This window comes from Mesoplodon mirus (assembly GCF_964341445.2).
Source record: "Mesoplodon mirus genome assembly, chromosome: 1".
Lineage (NCBI taxonomy): Eukaryota > Metazoa > Chordata > Mammalia > Artiodactyla > Ziphiidae > Mesoplodon > Mesoplodon mirus.
Window position 1 is genome coordinate 206,975,749 of NC_138976.1, and position 20,636 is coordinate 206,996,384.

Here is a 20,636-nt window from a genome sequence, read left to right on the forward strand (position 1 = left end):
ATCTATGCATGTTGAAACTCCACTAACAGTTTTATTTTCATTAGCAATTTGTGATAAAAACTTAGGGTAAAGGGAATAATGAAGGTGTCCCATTATATGGCAGGACAAAAGATAGTAGTGACATCAAAATCAGGGCCTACCCATCTCATTTGCAGTTATATACTCAGTGTTTAGCATAGCATTTGACCCCTCATCAGTATTCAATAAGAAGATACCTGTTGAATGATTTAGGGATGAATTAATGAATGAAAAAAGTTAATATGGTAGAAAATGTGTTTTATCCTTGTATTTTCGTGTGTTGACTTCTATATTTCAAGACCCAGCACTGTAACTGACACATAGAATATAAGCAATAAAATTTGCTGAAAGAATGAATGAGTCCCCACAATTCTAAGAATAATTTTAAGACCAACACAGACCCCATATCTACCAAGGTCTATGACAGAAGTATCCAGAGATGAAAGCCTGATCTCAGCTAGTGGTAGAGTTGACAGAATTTATCTAGTTTTAATAATTTACAGCTCATCCCATTACATCTAGGCATAGTACCTACGTGAGCCATACAATTAAATGTTGACTGAAAAAAAATGCACAACCTAAAAGTTGAGAATTATGTTTTATTTGGAGGACATACTGAGGACTTAAATCAGGAGACAGCCTCTCAGATAGCTCTGAGGGACTGTTCCGAAGAGGTAAGAGAGAGCACAGGATATTTAGGGGTGCTTGAAAAAAAAAAACCCAGGTATTTGGAACATCAAAAGATTACTGTTAAGTAAAGAAACTAGACATCTTAATTTAATAAATTTAGCAATTTTCTATATATGGTGCGATGCAAGAATCTGGTCTCATGGAAATCATTCCCTTGAAATGCACTTTAATTATCTAGCGCCAGTATCCTGTTTTCTCCATCCTGAATCCCCTCAGGGTGGAGCATTGGGAGTGGCTTCAGTGGCTGATGGCTTGATGGCTATAACATCCTTTGTACTGATACCGCAGGCTACATTCTTTGTCCACGTAAATGACTTGAATATGGATAGTAAATCTGTGGATTTGCAAAACGTAATTCTTGGAGCATTTTTAGAAGGACAAAGTTAAGGGCAATTTCAGAATCACTAGCAGCTAAAATTGCTATTTATACTTTTCCACCGGTAGGTAGTAATCTGTTGTTGCTATCTTCAGTATTCCCAAGGGATAACAAAAGCCATTTAATTCTAGAAAGAAATGTAAAATTTAGCACAATGCAACTTCCATAAAACCAAACACACAAACACACACCCAACTCTCGCAGATATGAAGTAATAATCTAAAATAGAATCCTGGAACTAATTGCAAAAAGAGAGCAAATGTACTCATATTGGATTTTATTCTTTTATTAATGTTTGATATATATATATATATATGTGTGTTTATTAATAAAATTCAGAGTTGCTATATGGAGAAATAGCTTTGTACCAATATTGTCTTTGTATGTGTTTATCAATAATGTATGAGATTGCCTCCTATGCTCCTTTTCCTTTATTCTCTTGCAGGCAGTAGATGTAGTTATCAGTTGTTTTTAAAATTTCTAGGCAGCCAAAGAACTAGTATCACTTAAATAAAGAAGGCAAACTGTCCTAAAGTAGGAACAATTTTCCTTCATTATGGAACATAAAGTCCTCCTATGAAGGGGGAAGAATTTCATAGCTAAAAGCTTTCAACTACAGAAGATTTATGAGTAACTATGTATGTTGTTTCAAAATGGACTCTCTATAATTAATGTCTAGGGGTTATCTTTGGTATATAATGGATTTTGATTTTTTAAATATTATTAGATAATATACAAAAGAATATATTTAGTTGTATGTAAGTTATGAGAAATAATAAAAACTCCTGCAAACACACCACCAAAACTACGAACTAGAATCAAAACTGCTGAGTCTTCTCTCTGTTCTCTACCCTGATCCCACCTTCCTGCTTTCACCAAAGAAATCACTCTGATCTTGGCTTTATGTTGAACATCCACATAATTTTTATCTGATTTTGCTTATTATTGAGATTTATAAAATTGATATCATACTTGAGTCTTCTGTGCTTGCTTTTTTTACTCAACATTATGTTTCTAAGGTTCATCCACTTTACTTTAACTAGTGTTCATTCATTTGTACTACTGTATAATATTTGATTGTATAAATACAAGAAAATGTGTTTATTCTATTAATGATATTTGGGTTGTTTGGGGCCTATTACGGACAGTACTTCCATGAACATTTATTTTAATGTTTCCTGGTACACATGTGCAAGATTTAACATAAGTAAAAGAGTAGACATACTAAGAGTAGAATTGCTGAGGTGTCGGGAATTCAAATATTCAACTTTAAAAATTCATGTCAAAATGTTTTCCAAAGTTATGGAATCAATTTTCAGCCCTTTTGCTCTATAGCTTCACCAGTTAGAATGGCCATTCTAGTCTTTTGTTCCTTGTATTAGTCTGCTCAGGTTGTCCTAGCAAAATACCTCAGCTTCAGTGGCTTAAAAAACAAGAGATTTATCTTCTCACAGTTCTGGAGGCTGGAAGTCCAGGCTCAGGATGTTGGCAGTTTTGGGTCCTCCTGAGGCCTCTGTCCTTGACTTGCAGATGACCACTGCTTCCTTGCCATGTCCTCACATGGCCTTTTCTCTGTGTGTATACATCCCTCTTATCTCTTTCTCTTCTTACAAGGACACCAGTCATATCAGTTAGGGCCCCACCATTATGACCTCATTTAACCATAATTATGTTTTTAAAGTCCCTGTCCCCAAACAGCCACATTGGGAGATGGGGCATCAACATACGAATTTTAGGGAACACAATTCAGTCCATAACAATTTTAATTTGTATTTCTCTAATTACTGATAGGCTGAGAATCCTTTCATTTGTTTAACAGTTGCCTATGTTTCCTATTCTGTGAAGTCCAGAGAATATCTTTTGTCCATTTTTCTACTGTTTATCTTTTTCCTACTTATTTGTATTGTTTTTTAAATACAAGCAAATAATCTTTGGTCAGCTATATATGACACAAATAAGTTATTTCATACCTTCTAACTTTTTTAATGTCTTTTGATACATAGTGGCTCTCACTTTTAATGAAATCAAATTTATCTTTTAGCTTAGTGTCTTTTTGTTCTACTTAAAATGTCCTTCCCTAGTTTAATGCTACCCAGATATAGTATATTTTCTTCTGAAAGTTCTAGTGTATCTTTGTTTTATATTCAAGCCATTAATGCACTTACAATCGACTTGTCTGTATTATCCAATTTCTTTGTTTTCTTATGAATAATTAAGTCTTCCAGGACCATTTTGGAATGAATGGATTTTTTAGGTGTGTCTGAGCTGTTCTTGACCATTCACATAAATTTCAGAATTGGCAATCCTGTAAAACCTCTATTAAGTATTTTTATTGTAATTGTATTGACTATATAAATTAAGTTGGGGAAAACTTACACCAATATGATGAGTCTTTTCAATCCATAAACAAGATGTACCTCTCCATTTATTTAAGACTTCTTTAATATCTTTCAATAAGGTTTCATTTTCTCCATAAATGTCTTGCACATTTTTATTTAGATTTATTCCTAGGTAGTTTTTTTTCCATTTTAAATAATTTTTAAGCTCTCTCTTTGTTCCTGGATTATAGAAATCCAATAGATTTTTGCATCTTGAGCTTATATCTAGCCATCTTGCTAATATTGTTTTTTCGTAAGAGAGAGGATTTTCTTAGCAAAGAGGAATAAATGTAAAATCAAGTAAAAAGGTTATGGGTCAGCTCTGGTCAATAGAACTTTCCATGATAATGGAAATGTTCTTAGTGCTGTCAAAAACTACAGCCATTAGTCACATGTGTTTTTAAATTTTTAAATGTAAGTTCAATAAAATTAAAATTTCAGTTCCTAAGTCAAACTTGCCCACATTTCAAGTATTTAATAGCCACTTGTGACTAATGGACACTATACTGGACATTGTATCTCTAGACTATTAGACTGTGAAGCCATGGCGTCCCGGGATTTTATCTTTGTCAATGGCATAGTGAGATCTTTCATGTGACAGTTATTCTGTTATTAAAAAGAGAAGTTACTTAACCTAGTCATCCCTAACTTTTTGAAATAATCCAACATAGCTTTCACCACCCATGGATTTCTTGAATCATATTTATGTTTCTAAACTATTTCTTATATCAAGTGTTCACTTTGTAGCAAGTTCATTGTCCTAAAATGGCACATACCAAAGTATCAAGAGGTTCCCTTATTCCTGATAAGCTGTGATGGGATGAAGAAGACCTTGTTACCCTGCCGATCTGATTTTTATTATAATCAGATGTTAATCTGTATCAGTCTCCATATTCAAAATTCACCTTCAAAATTATATGTTATTCACATGATGGTTGTCTTTATTTCATTTAGCTAGAATCATGACCTTATAAATGCAGTTTTGGTCATTTTCTACTAAAACCTCATATTTATCTGTGTGGAAATACATCTCCTACTTGTTTGCCCTCTTATAAACTCTTCCTGTAATTTAATCCTCATGAGCTTTATTTCCCCTAATTTTAATTACTTAATATTTTGTAAAACATTTAAGAGATCACTGGTATGCTCTTTTTTTTCAGTCATCTATACATTTAAACAGTGTGTTGCAATAAGAAATAGTACTGGTAATCAGAAGACCAGAGTCCTAGTTTTACCTGTAAAAATGAACTATATGTGCATTTAAATAAGTTTTATGTAAGGTTATATAAGGTTTATCCTGATTCTAAAATTGTTCTGATTATTTAGAAAATTATGTTTGAAATATGACATTATTCAAAACCAATAGAGCTTTGAAATCTATTAAAAATCTACAAAGAATTCAACTATTTCACCTTTTTCCCTGATTTGATATTAAACTGTAATCCTTCATCTTTCACTTACAGCATGCTGTAGCTGCTGTTGACACAAAGACAAAATATAATGTCTAAATATTGTGTACTTGTGTTTTAAATGAATACTTTTGTTTAAAATTGTCTTTTACATAGATTCTTGATTCCCTTTTCACAACGTTTCCATTCCCCATGCTACTGCAATCAATCACTCATGATAGAAAATTATTCTCTTTTCTGTTTGCTAAAGCTCTTTTTAAAATACCAAGTTTCAAATGATCATCAATTCAAGAAACTTTGGGAAATGAACCTCATAATTTCCAGAATGAATATTTTGTTTCACTGGCTACCAGGACACCATCCTCTCCTAGATTTCTCCCCTCCTCACTCACCATTCCTTGGCAGTCTCCCTTGGTGATGCCTCCCATCCCTCAACGTCTGTTAGAATGCCCTAAGGCTCATTCCTGGCCCCCTTCACTCTGCATCTACATTAACTACTCATGAGTTTTAATCTAGTCCCATTACTTTAATGGGAAGATGACTTATGATTCCCCAATTCGTACTTCTAGCCCTAAGCACTCACCTAACCTCCAGACTCCTAATTCCAATTTCCCACTAAATATCTCCAGTCTATGCATAATAGACATTTCAAACTTAGCAAATAAAACTAAATATTTTGCTTTGATCCATCCATTGCACTCCCGTTTTTCCTGGCTCCATAACTCATCCAGTTGCTCAGGCCAAAAATGTTAGATTCATCCTTAAACTCTCACTTTCCCACAATTCCTGTGTCCAGTCCATCAGAAATTCTTGCCAGTCTAACTTGAAAATACATCCTGAATGCACCTACCTCTCACCTTACTCTTGCCGTCTTTACTTACACCAAGCCATCATTGCTTGCCTCATCTAATGCAATAGGCAGCCTCTTCCACAACCTCCTTGCTTCCTCCCGTCTTGCCCCAATCCTTAGAGTCTATAACCAATACAATAGCCAGAATAATCACAAAAAACCATGAATCATATCACATTATTTTCCAAAACCTGTTCCCATCACTTTAGAATAAAAATTAAACTCTTTACCTGTCCCAAATACTTTATTCAGTATTTCTTCTGCCCTACTCTCCAAGCTCGTTTACTACTACTATTCTCTCACACACACATCCAGATTTTCTTTCTGCAGTGGCTTTCCCAACGTCAGGGTCTTTGCACTTGCTATTCCCTAAAACCTGGAAGATTTTAAAAATCTGTAAGATTCCTCCAAGCAAGATCTTAGAAGGTATTTACATTTCATTTTGTAGAGACACTTGGTAGAAGACATTTTTGCAAAAGATAGATACATTTTACTTTGGCGGCTCTTCACACATCTGGCAATTTCCAAGTTGGTTAAATAACAAATGTGAATTGATCAAGCTAAAATAAAAGAACTGTAGTTGGTGAGACCTATGTGTTTTAAACCGTGAACTTTGAGGAATTGTAGACATGCAAACTCCACCATGGTTTCAGTGTTAATGTGTGAGAATTAGCTAAGGTATTTTCCAAATACTCATTACTCTCTAAAGAGCTTCTGAGCAGCAAATCAGAACAGGGCCTGTGGACCTGAATCTTATCTAGTACCACAGTTGATTCTGTTGCAGGTGGTTTTCAGTCAGCCCTTTGAGAGACACCAAGCTGGGGTATTTGCCCAGATATGATTACCAATGGTTATGCAAGTCACCAATGAGATACAATCGAGAATCAACAAATCACTGAAAAGAGTGACAAAAGAAGAAGAGGATCCAGTAAGGACCAGTAGAGACGCTATCCCAAGCACTCTTGGCTAGGAGTTTTACAAATCCATTCATATAAATGGATGATAGTTAACAGCCAAATGGCACTGCACATTTTTTTAAGTTGCTGAGTATTAAAGTGTATGGCTAAGCATCATAAGTTTTGTTAAATTATATTTTGGTTGCTATAAAATTAGGTGTACGTTGTGTGTCATAGATGTAGGGATACAGATGTGTAAATATATGTCGTTGTTTCAGTTCTTCAGCTGATACTTCATAATGTCTTTGCAACTTCTAAATGAAGGACCTCTTCAAATATTGTTTAGAAAGGAAAGATACCTGTTCATCCCTGTCCACCTCCCTTTCTTCATCCCCGCTCTTGTCCCTTCCCTTCTTTTTTTTATATCTTTATTGGAGTATAACTGCTTTATAGTGTTGTGATCCCTTCCCTTCTTGAACAAATTAGTCCATTAAGTGAGGTAAAATAACACTTTGTCAGCATGGGGGAGGTGGGCATTCAAGGAACCACATGACTTGGCATTGGGTCTCAGAGTCTGAGAAAAGGGAGAGGATGTCTGCATAAGGGAGCCTGGAGTTGACTGCTGAAGTCTGATTCGTGTGAAAGGGCATCCACATGAGGAAGTGGCCTTGGCAACCACTCTGTACAGATTGTCCTAACCCGTGCCAGGTGGAGAAAATGTGTGGATGGGAAAGTGGCAGCTACAAGAATTTACTTAAATACAGGAAGATTGATCAAATAATTAAGGATATTAAGAATATGGTAATCAGTGTTATTTTAATATCTGTGGAGGGAGTTAAAATATGAAAAGGGCAAAAACTAGAATGAAAGGGTGTTGAAAGGGAATGGAGGATGTTAATGTGAGCACATGATTTTCAATATAGAGACATTATAGAAAAAAACATAGAATATATGTATGCATATGTTAATGAATGTGTTTGTGAATATGTGTAAATGGTTATGAATATGTGTTTTCATATGTGTGTATGTATATATGTACATAAATCCCCTAGCTCTGCCTATTGAGAGTACCTGGGACCACTGCTTCCCAAGCGCAATGAATACACCTAGTGTCCAGATCTTGGTTTCTAAATACAGCTCTCCAACTGAAGGAACTAAAGCTCTTTGGAGAAATGGCTGATTCTAGAACCACTACAGGGAAAATATAAGATGACCCTAGAACATATTATTGTTTCAAGAAGTAAGGGATCAGCCATAAAAAGAAGCGAAATTGAGTTATTTGTAGTGAGGTGGCTGGACCTAGAGTCTGTCATACAGAGTGAAGTAAGTCAGAAAGAGAAAGACAAATACCGTATGCTAACACATATATATGGAATCTAAAAAAAAAAATGTCATGAAGAACCTAGGGGTAAGATGGGAATAAAGACACAGACCTACTAGAGAATGGACTTAAGGATATGGGGAGGGGGAAGGATAAGCTGTGACAAAGTGAGAGAGTGGCATGGACATGTATACACTAGCAAACGTAAAATAAATAGCTAGTGGGAAGCAGCCGCATAGCACAGGGAGATCAGTTCGGTGCTTTGTGACCTAGAGGGGTGGGATTGGGAGGGTGGGAAGGAGAGCGATGCAAGAGGGAAGAGATATGAGGATACATGTATAACTGATTCACTTTGTTATAAAGCAGAAACTAACACACCATTGTAAAACAAGTATACTCCAATAAAGATGTTAAAAAAAAAAGAAGGGAGATATCACAGAATAATTGGGAAACATCAAAGGATATAGAAGCCAAACTGAAGGGGTTTCCACTGGACAAATCTTGAACAATCTCAGCCTCAAAATAAATAATGGCAGAAATGTATTATAGTCAATTGAATAAAATAGGAGTCTATGAGTTCATACTGATTTAAATAATTAAATTGAGTAAATTATGTTTGATGAGGAACAGGATATTTACATAATTACAAAGTGCCTTACCACAAAATTTATTAATAATGAAGGAGAAAAAATAACTTTACAATGGAGAAGACTGGGTGATACACCTTAATCAAATGAGTAACATGATATTCCAGTAAGGTTACAAGTTAAAAGTTTGCCAAAATTGTTTGATAGGAAGCAGTGAGAAGAACAGAGCTTCACCACTGTGTTATTCCTGCCAACTACACATATCCTGAATAATCATGAGACAAATACAAACAGCTAAATCCTACAAAATAACTGATCCATATTCTTTAAAACTTTCTAGTTCATGAGATTCAAGGGAAGCCTGAGAAAATTTTCCAGATTAAAAAACTAAAGAGACAGGACAGCTAGATGCAACATGTGACACTGGGCTGATCCTTTTATTATGAAGGACATGATGGGGATAATTGACAAAACTTGAAAGGGGTCTGAGGATTAGTAGCTCTGTGGTCATGTGTCAGTGTTAATTTCCTTATTTTCATGATTATATTTGGATATATGTTTGTAGGAAATACTAGAGGATTTGGGGGAGACATTGCATTGTGTTAGCAACTACTCTCAAATGGTTTGGGAAATAAATTATTTTTATTGTCATTTCAATCTTTCTTTAATTTTCGAGATTGTTAAAAGAAGGCAAAAAAAGAGGAGTAACCCTCCTTTTCCTGGCGACTGCCATAGTTAAAAGCTCAGTTTACAATGGTGGTCAGTTTTTCAGTCTATTTGTGCTAATTTCTGTTACTAACAACATAGCATCTTATTTTCTATTTGAGGTTTTTGGATTTTTCTGAATTATGCTTTTTCTTTTTATTCTATCAAATGTCTATGAATTTGACAAAGTCCTCGGTATTAAAACAAAATCTGTAAGATTCATAAAAATAAAAATAAGTTCTTGGAGAAATTTATAAATTTCTACCTGCATTCAAATTGGAGTAAGTTGGCAAGGAATTTATAAGGGGAAAATACTATAAGGAGCACTCCCATTCAGAAACTCAAAATGGTTGCACGTGTTTATCTTGTAAGAGGTCTGTGATGAAACAGCAGGATGAAGACTATATGTCCAAACTTAAATGCAATCTTTTAAATCGCCTTTCATGTCAGGCCATGTAAGAACTGGGCAATTCAAGAAGTAAATTAGAACAATTCTTATTTTCAATAATTTCTTAGGTCAACACTTAGAATAATGAAAAACTTATCTTTAACTCCAAGAAATCTGGACAGTTATTAAAGCAAATGTGTTGTCCTACTGGCCTACACCTGGTTACAAACAGCAGTACGACTTCAGAAAACCCTGGACACTGAGTGGGCTTTCTAAATATAGCTTTTTCTTTCTATAAAGGTGTTTTACAAGAATGCTATCTTTTGTGAAAATGTGGCCTTTATAAAGGGTACACTAAGGTCTGTGACTTTTAGACCTAGAAAAGATTTGAAATATTTTCTTAGCCTGGGAATCACAGTTTAGAGGCATAGAAAGAGAAACCCAATGAAATTAAATATTTTGCCCACCATCAAATGGCAAACAAGTAATAACGACAGCACTCAAGCCTCTGTCTTCTAAATCCATTGAATGCAGCATAAATAGATTGCAATAACGGCTGATTTTCATTGTCCTCAACACTACATTTCTTCTGTGCCTTATCCCTCTTCTTTAAGGGATGACATTATCTGCAAACTTTATCTATAACTATTTTTTTTAATTTTGCTGTTTTGTAAACTTTTTGTTTCTATGTTGAAAATGTGTAAGGACATTTACCTTCTTTCTTGAAACACCTTTGCCTGCATTTATCACATTTTATTGTTGAACTATTGTGTAGCAATAAGTACAAAAGCGCCTCTAGTAGAGGAGATAATATCAGAGGCAACAAGATGTGTGTATGGGGGGGGCGGGGTTAGAGTTGACATACCTTAAGGGAGATGAGGAGAGAGGGAAGAGAATAGAAAGTTTATTTATTTGAAAAAATATGGCAAGTTAGAGAATTTTGGCTAAACTTTATACAATATAGCTTTCCTTAACTTAAATTCCGGCTTAACTTCCACTCTTTACATTGCCACAGACTAGGGAATAAACAAAGCAAAAAGATCTTTGGTACCACCATTTTGTGTTAATTTCATAAAGATTTCTACAAGACTTTTAAAAAATAAATTGAAAAACGAAAGTCTTGTCTTTAGCTTATTTCCCCTGCATGCTTGCACTTTAATAAGTTGATAAATGGCATTTAAACGCAATAGTTATGATTAATTCTGTCCCACAATTTTGAAAAGCACTGGGGATTGTGTGCGTGTGCATGTGCCCACCTTTACAACCAGTAAAATAAAGTTCTTGATCCAAAAATTATTATCACTTAGACTATTGAATAAAATCAGATATGATAGAGGGGCCAGCTGTTGGTAGGTTTAAAAGTCACCCTAGGTGATGAATTCATGCAGCAGTGTTGCACGTCTCTCTTTAGATGAAGCACTTAGAAGTATAACCAAGCATGGATCTAATTTCATATCTGAGATGTGTTTTATTTAGAGTTCTTTGGCAAGTGCTTGCTCTATGTGTTTTTATAGTCTTTGGTTGTGCTATAAAAATGTCAAAATTATGAATTAACAGATATGCAAAAGTGAAATCCTAGAAGATAGGATAAACATGAAGTCCTCTAATTATCACTCAAATAAGTTTGGTTGACACAGAACTGGGAATCAGATAAAGACATTAATAATTCATAATGCTGAAGTTAAAATCTTCTAGTTACAGTACAAAAGAAATCCTCATTTGTACCACAAGGTAATGAATTCAGTACTTTTCATTTGTTAAACATTTGCTTATTACCCTGCACCGTGCATATAAAACTGTTCCCAAATTTGGAGGGCAAACAGGAAAAACAGACACTCTCTACCCTCAAGTTGTTTATACTGCAGTCAGTGAAATTTCTCTACTTTGAGATCTTTTAATTCCTCAGCTCATTGTAACATCTTCTTCAGATGAATTGTTTTTTATTTGTTAAAACCAATGTTTAGCACTTTAAATAGTTTCTTCAATGTTCCTGATAGTGAAATAGAGTCATCATGGTAATTTCCAATACTAATTATAGAGTTGATAGGAGAAATGCTCAAGATTGATAGTAAAGTGATTTCGATAATCTACAAAATGTCTTGAGGTTTCCCAGATAACAACTTGTCTCCCAGGCAAAAATGCGCTTATTATTTATATTCCAAGCTTATAAAAATGTTTGTACTTTAATCATATAGAGATTTTACAACATCTTTTCATTCATATTTTAAGATATTTTGTTCAGTAGATTATCTCATTTAGAAACTATTGATTTATATATACATACTATGTAAATATTAGTATACATTTCTCAGTGCCTAGATTAGTGCTTTCTTAACTACTTAAATTTGTTTAATTCATATTGTTGTTCTTCAGCATTTCTTTTACTCACTGGAGCCTATCCTACTGACTTCAAAAGGCCTGAAAAATCTGAAAATCCCATTTAAAGTAACTGTATGGAAAATCTTTAAAATAACGTATAATAATGGTAGAGAAGAAGTGTATTTAACATTGTGCTGAGATTATTCCATTAATAAAGAGATTAATCAATAATTCTAATATTCAGACATATAATAAAAATGAAAAACAATCATAATACTGAGCAATGACATTTTCAATAAAGGGAGATATTAAATATTGTACAGGAAACTAGAATCTGCAAAGCAGACAAGTTGGCAATGATTATACATATATTTAAAATATGTTGAAACAGTCATAGACAGTTTTTCTTTTTGGCTGAAAAGAGGCATATTGAAGTGTTTAAGCACTACTTCAACTGGAATAGATATTTAGACACTATACAGAAAACACATGATTGCAGAAGAGCAGATATTAGCAGGTGTGTGAATGTGTGTGTCTTCTTTTATTTATTTATTTTTTTTTTTGTGGTACGCGGGCTTCTCACTGCTGTGGCCTCTCCCGTTGCGGAGCACAGGCTCCGGATGCGCAGGCTCAGCGGCCATGGCGCACGGACCCAGCCGCTCCGCGGCATGTGGGATCTTCCCAAACCGGGGCACGAACCCGTGTCCCCTGCATCGGCAGGCGGACTCTCAACCACTGTGCCACCAGGGGAGCCCGTGTGTGTCTTTAATTAATGTATTTTCATTCATTCAAAAAGGAGAAGAATACCAAATTTACTTTAAAGGTGGCATTGTGATATGTTAAAGTTCCATTCTTAGACTTTTGCTGCTGTTGCTGTTCCTTTAGTATTCACCAAAGAGTACCGTCCTGTCATTTATCCAAGTTAGAAATCTAGGAGCAATCCTAGGATTCTCATTATAGGGTCCACTACCTTCATGCTCCCCCCTCAATAAGTAACAAATTCTTGGCTCTCCTATATAGGAAAGCTCTCTCCAATGTACGCCTGCTCTGTCACTCTCCGGGTCCAGCATCTCTGCCTCAGCCTCCCATTGAAGTCACTTCTAGTTCATTCTGTGCAGGGCCATTTTTAAACCTTCCTCAGTCCTAGGCAATTGCCCTTTTAGAAGCTTTACCCTAAATGTTATCAAATGCATTAAAATGTGCCCAAGTCACATATCCAGTATAATTTATAGATAACTATATGAAAGCTGAGTAACGTTGCTGTTGTAGTAATATTAGTTGAAAATATTAATTACACAGGTTTTGATCTCAATTTTGCAGATTTGTTTTCATATTCTGGAGCCATTTTTTTCAGGTTCCAAACAATTTTCTAAGTCCTTCTCAAACTCCTAGTCCCTAGTGAGTGTGCTTTTACTGTCACAGGGTTGAACAGCCCAGACAGCAAGATGTCTGAAGATGAAGACCATCACAGGGATGAGTAAATCAGATACGTGGAAGTTGGAATGCAAAGTGTTTGTAGAAAAAAATATACAAATCAAGGAAGAAATTGCAGTGTCAATTAATATGATGTATATCAGATGATAGTATTAAAAAGCCAGGTGAAAAGAAAATAACTTAATAATGTACATATTTGTCTGATTGTTTACTAGTGATATACTGCTCAGTGTAAGGTGAGAACCTCAGATATTATCTTCTGGAAAAAAAACCCTTTAAGCCCTAACAGTTTCAGTTTATAAATTTCCTCTCTAATAAATGAGGAATAAAATAATTTACAATAAATTAATTATTTCCTCTTCTGAAGGTACCAATACCACAAATTCAGTCAGAAGATGGATCAAGTTTTTCATACATTTCTCTCATTTCACATTTTTTAAATAAATGAGACTATATTTTGTCTAATGACTACCAGAACAACTATCTGGAAACTGTGACTTCATTATATGTGAGAGAGTATTTTAGGAGATATAGATGTATATTTAGATGGAGATATAAATACATAGCATATATACACAATATTTAATCAGACACAGGAAATGTAGGATAGCTCCAGAGTGGTACACCCTATGTTCTGAGCTGCTCCGAAATGCAGTTCCTTTTTTTTTTTTTTAACATCTTTATTGGAGTATACTTGCTTTACAATGGTGTGTTAGTTTCTGCTTTATAACAAAGTGAATCAGTTATACATATACACATGTTCCCATATCACTTCCCTCTTGCGTCTCCCTCCCTCCCACCCTCCCTATCCCACCCCTCTAGGTGGTCACAAAGCACCCAGCTGATCTCCCTGTGCTATGTGGCTGCTTCCCACTAGCTATCTGTTCTAATGGGAGTTCTCTGGGCACAAAGGGCACTATTTTCTGTAATGAGACTAGAAGAAAGGATTTGCTAATAATTGCTTCTATAGCAACTAAAAATCTTGGAATCCCACCTTTCAGCATTTTGAAAATCTTAAAGGGGATGTTGTCAGTAACAAAAAAATTGAAGACTGATTATGTATTTAAATTAATGATTCTTTAAATTCATCTGCCCTTTCATCTTTTAAATTGATTCATGCTTCTCAGAAAATAAAATATGCTAATCCGTATATCATTTTTCCACTGTGTAGGGCAACTATATCTAAAAACAAAAATACTATCATTTTACTTTCCTTTACTCTATTCCTCCACAACTTGTGTTGTACTTTCATATTTTCTTTTCATTCTGCTAGTGAGATATATATACATATATTTATGTATACATATATGTATATATACACATAATATTTAGATTTTAGATATTTGCATTATGCAGGGCAATCCATAAAATGGATAGATGCTTCATTTTAATACCATTGAATACAATTTTCATAATTTTATACTTTAATTATTTTTGGAAGCACAAAGCAGAAAGGGTAAAGCAAACTTGAAATGGAAAAAGATGACCAAGCTGGCATTTTGCATTTCAGACTTTATATTTGGACTACTCAGTGGGACAGATTATAATAACAAAATTTTGCTTTTGCAGGGAGGTCAATCTTTGCTTCTGCATTGCCTCATCTCTTTTAATCCCATCCAGTTGATTTTTCATCTCAGAAACTATATTTTTCATCTCTAGGAACTCAATTTGGGTTATTTTTATATCCTCTATATGTCTATTTAAGATGTTGATGCTTTCCTTTAAACTTTTTGAACCCATGAAAATTAGTTATAATAACTGTTTGAATGTCTTTGTTTACTGATTGTACCATTTTTCAGTCTGTTTTCATTAATTAATTTTTCTCCTTGTTATGGGTTATATTTTCCTTCGTCTTTGCATCCCTAGTAATTCTAGATTGCATGTCAGATATTGTGAATTTTACTTTACTGGTTGCAGAGCGTATTTGTATTTTTTTAAAATATTTGTAACTTTGCTCAAAGAGGTAGTTAAGAAATAGTTTGATCATTTTGAGGCTTCCTTGTAAGCCTTATTAGGCTGCAAGTGAAACAATTTAGTCTAGGGCTAATTTGGTCCCACTACTAAGCCTAAACCCATTGAATACTCTGTGTATTGAATACTCTAGTTGATGCTGCATGTATTAAATTATATCAAAACATATTTGTATAATCTTAAAGCAATAAATGCAACACATAAAAATATAAAAAAAATAAAAATTAACTCTTATTAAATAAAACAAAAATGTTTTCTTCTAGTAATTGTAGTATTTTAACATATTTAAATACTGCATCCCTATGAAATTCATTTTGTTAATAAATATGAAAAGAGAATCCACCTTTATTTTTCACAGGTGACCACGGACTTGTTCAAACACCAACATTTAACTGTATTACACAAAACATTATGCCACTGGTTTTTATGGGTTATCATTATAACTAAAGCTTTATACAACCGTTGTCTTGTGCTGTTTGTTGTTCAATGTCTAAAAGTATTGTTTAATATATATATATTTTTTTACTTTTAGCAGTTTAAGCCAGGAGAGTAAATCCAGTTCCTATTACTCCATCCTGTCCAGAAGCACAGGTCTTAAGTGAAATTTAATACCAAAGAAACAGCTCCAAATTTTACAACGGATCTATCACTGGTTGTTAGCATATCTTCCCACACCCAAGACACCAAGATACCTTCTACTCACTGTTAAAGCTTTATGATGAGCAAAACTTCCACCACTGTGCTTCCTTAGCATGTGAGTATATTTTTAATTTACTGGTTATATATATTCCCTAATTATCCATTATTTTGTCCTTCTTTTTGATTAGATATTGATATCCACATTTTTTTTTCTAATAGCTCACAGAAATTTCTCTCATTAACAACACCAATAGAAATAACAATAAAAATCGCCTTGGGGGACCAAATTTATATCACATTATCAAGTTTTTATTTTGCTCCCATAAAACTTCTGCAAAATACAACCACTGTCTATCATCAGTATCATTAGAACAAAACCAAGTCATTCTAATCTCAAAAGCACAATATTTTATTTAACTTAATAAATTTCACATTATAAAAATTTTCTCATAGCATCATCCTTAATTCCTCAGTATTCACTAATATTGGGGGATTTTTCTTTCAGTTATTTGAGACTAAGGATGATTTTATTCATCTCTACAACCTGGTATATATATGTACAATGTTTGTCAAAAGTGGATATTCAAAAAAATTCTTGACTAAATTACGGTAATTCATGTGATCAGTTCTGCAGTTCTTAAAACTTTAAATTACTTGTTAATTCTAAGAGAAAGTCAGATACTTTTTAGAAGGATTTCCCAACCATGCTAAAGTGTCAGCCTTCATTTCCTTGTGTAAGAGAAACAGGAGAGAAATAGATGGTTTTAAAGTTCTCCAAGCTTCTGTGTCCTTTATACATCCACAATTTTAATCCTTATCATTTTCAAGATTTGCTAAATTATTTGAGGTGATCCATTCTCTTATTAAAGTTACATATTTTATGTCACATACTGAGCATATTAACAAATAACTTACTGATAAATGACAATGCCCATAACATCAGGTTAATCTGATTTCCATGAAATGAGCTATAACTTCAAGAATATTAATTCATCTAATAAGGGTGATGATTTACATAATGTTGCCTAAAATATTTCTCTTGATTATTTAAGAGAGTTTTCCTAGGGGATAATAGCTGGGAAGTCTATAGAAAAAAAAAAAATACAACCATGATTAATTTAATTCCAGTCTAAAGGACTCCATATATAATGTATTTGAGAAAACCAAGTCACTATTATAGATTCCGATAAATGGTTGTATATATGAGATATTTTTAATGTAACCCAAATTATAAGAAATAGTTTTTTGGTATAGAAGCAACCACTCTTTTACCTAAAGGAAAATATAAAATCTGAGTTCATTGAAAATTTGCCTCATTGCCCTCTGTTAGTTTGTGCCTGCCCCATCCTTAGGGGCCCAGTTAAGGACTATTCTATCATCCATACATCAGAAGAGAATGTCTGTGTTCTATGTTGATAGTCAGTCTAAACAAATATTTATACAGTTGAGATCAGAGATATAAAATGTCAGTTCCAAATCCACCCGTGATGGCACATATACCAGACAGATGACAAAGGTTATAAAGGCCTGTGAAATACTTGAATCATATTTTGCAACCCTTGAAAGAATTCAAGTTGGAGATTAGCAGAAACCAGGCTCAGTTCTGTCCATAATCCCCTTTATCTGTCTTCTAGCCAACAATATGAAAACCTGAAGCCAAGCTGACAAATAGAGTGTGAAGGGCCTTCTACTGCATTTAAGAAAAAACTGAGACTTGCTATAGGTAGAAATTATCTTTTCTATTACTATTATTGTTGATGTTGTTGTTATTCATAGAAATAATGGAAAAATATCCCTAAATAACATTATTCTGCTGGATTCTTTACTATATGCAACAGAATAAATTAACTCGCTTCATATTACACTGGGCATATAACATGAAAACATGTGCAGAGAACAGAAATCAGTATCTGTACAGACAAATGCCCCTGTGATAGAGAAATCTATTATTTTAAGTCCAGACAATTAGATCTATTAAGGTGTAAGAGTGTTTCAGTACAGTCTTGCTAAAAGTAAACCTTAAAAGTAAATCGAAAAAAAAAAGGAAAACTGATGCCAGTTAGATACAAAATATAAGATTATGCTATGTATATGGGACAGGATAGAACTCTGAATGCACTCACATGTAGGGAAAGCAATATTAGTGACAAATCAACTAATGTCCTTATTGAGCATAGACGTTCCAAGAAGGGTGAAGAGTACTGTATATTAGATGTAAGACCCATAATATTCAAGTTAGTTGTAAAAGAAACAAGGTAAATGCTTTCAGTCAATAGGATAGGCTGAACTGATATTGAGAATCCTTTCTTCCAACCTGAACACACAGTTTGTTATACTTGTGTTTTCTTTTATATGTTGCTTTTACATGTAGCAACACATAAAAAGAAAATGAACAAGCTTATAAAAAATGGGGGGATCCCCAGTCTCAGGATTTAAGGAGAAAAAACAAATTCAACATTAGAATAGTGAGGAGGAGTTGAAACCAAGAAATTCAAGGGGGCCCTGGAAATAATAAGCCTTGTTTTTGAGGGCTGGCTTTAAATATCTGTTGTCTTATCAGAAAACAGGTAGATGCTGGAAAACAATAGAATAATATCTTCAAAGTACTGAGCACATATAGCTGTCCAAATTAAAATTCTACACCTCATTTTAAAAAAACTACTCAAGAACAAGAAGTAAAGAAATTTTCATTCATAGACAAAGAGGAATTACCACCCACAAACTGTAACAACAACAACAACAAAATGACTAAAGCAGTAGCAGCAGCTATTGGAATTGTCTGAAGGCATTAAAAAATATTCTGATGCCTGAAGCCAATACTTGGAGATTTTTTTTTTTTAACCAAAGTGATCTAGGCGGTGTTTCAATAATGGGAGCTTTAAAAAGTTCTCACATAATTCTCATGTGTTTTAGGCAAGATTGGAGACCATTGTACAAAGAATGTTCTTCAGTAAGAAAGAAAATAAGCATAAAAGGAAGTAGGAAGGTGCACTGAACAGTGACCAGCAAAGAAATTTGTAATGTTGGAATGAATCTGAATAACGGTTGAGTGTAAAAAATAATAGCCAATGGGGGTGTGTACAAAGTAAAACTAAAACACTAGATAATATACTGAAATACTGGAGATCAGATTTAAAATTTGAGGGGTCCATGAACCGCTTAGGAGGAAGATGAGATAATTAGTTTTAGACTTTTTCAAGTTAGACATATATGTCAAATTTTTCAGAAAACACTAAAAATGAAGACTTCATATATGATTCATAAAAAGGTAGACCATAAAAAGAGAATGAAAAATGTGTTTAAACGAAGTTAGTACCGGGAGGGATAAAACATGGAAAAATAAAGGAGAAATAGATCAATAATCACAATACATTTGATCACAGAGACAATAAAAATAAATTTTAAAATTCCAGTTTATGCTGCTTACAAAAGACATATATAAACTATTTTTAAGATGCAATGCAATACTTCACTCGAAGTAATTAATTATATACATGATAAATGATTTTTAAGATTACATATTTGGCATGATGACATGTATATAAATTTTTAAAACTCAAAGCAGTCATGTGTTTTTCATGGATTCATTTGCATATAGTAAAAAGTTCAAGCATGGATTCAAAGTATTTATATTCACTTCATGATACCAGTTATCTAAGAAGAGGAAAAATGGGACTGAAATGAGAATAGAGAGGAAAGAAATGTGTGTGTATCTGTGTGTTTGTGTGTGTGTGTGTGAACACATGTACAACAAATATGTGCTTCTTTCACAGCATGATTCACTGTATTCCATCACAATATTAATAAGATTTCATACAATATGGGCATCTCTGCAGAAATTAAAATTGTCACATGCTTATGTGTATTGGGCAATGAGCTCACCTTACTATTTCCATCCATTCTTCAATTAAAATCTAGAAATGTGAATGGGCTGTTAGAATTTAGTTAGTGAGCCAATTATCTTTACAGAACATGCTAGTTATGCACAGCTTTTCCTTGGCTTAACTATGTTTTCAAATAGCAGGCATTCATTTTACGTCTTTAATTGATGGCTATCACACACAATTAGTTTGAAATTTCTTATCAATATGCTTGAAATATATTTGGTTGAATCATTGGAGTAATCTTTTTTGAACTTACCCAAAAGTATGTGTTTAGCCTTCCTAAACACAGTGGCACATTTCCAAGTACAAAGTAGTTGCATTAGAATTATTCCTAATATGAAGTCATTCAATATTTGTGGCAACAAATTTTCTCTTGAAAACTTAGCTTCCAGATGGAAGAAAAGTAAGGGTAGAAATGTATTTAAAGGCAAATTTGAAGATGAGAAATCAAAATTCACATTCCATAGTGAAAGAAAAAGGGTTAGTAATTACAGAGAGAAAGGCAAATACAATGCAAAAATTATTGGAACATATTTTGCTCAATTACAAACAAACTTACGTGGTAAGTTGTAGCTTCCATTATTGCACCAATTTGTAGCATATTTTAATATTTTCATTTTGAAAGGAAAATTTTAAAAAGTCATCTCCTGTTTTTTTAGAAAGTATCTAGAGTGGTTGAAGTGAAATAACTTTCAGAAAATGTGTTAAAATGGGGCTACAAAAGACTTAGGAGGACATAAGCTTGGTTCTTATTATTGACAGTTTGCAAAT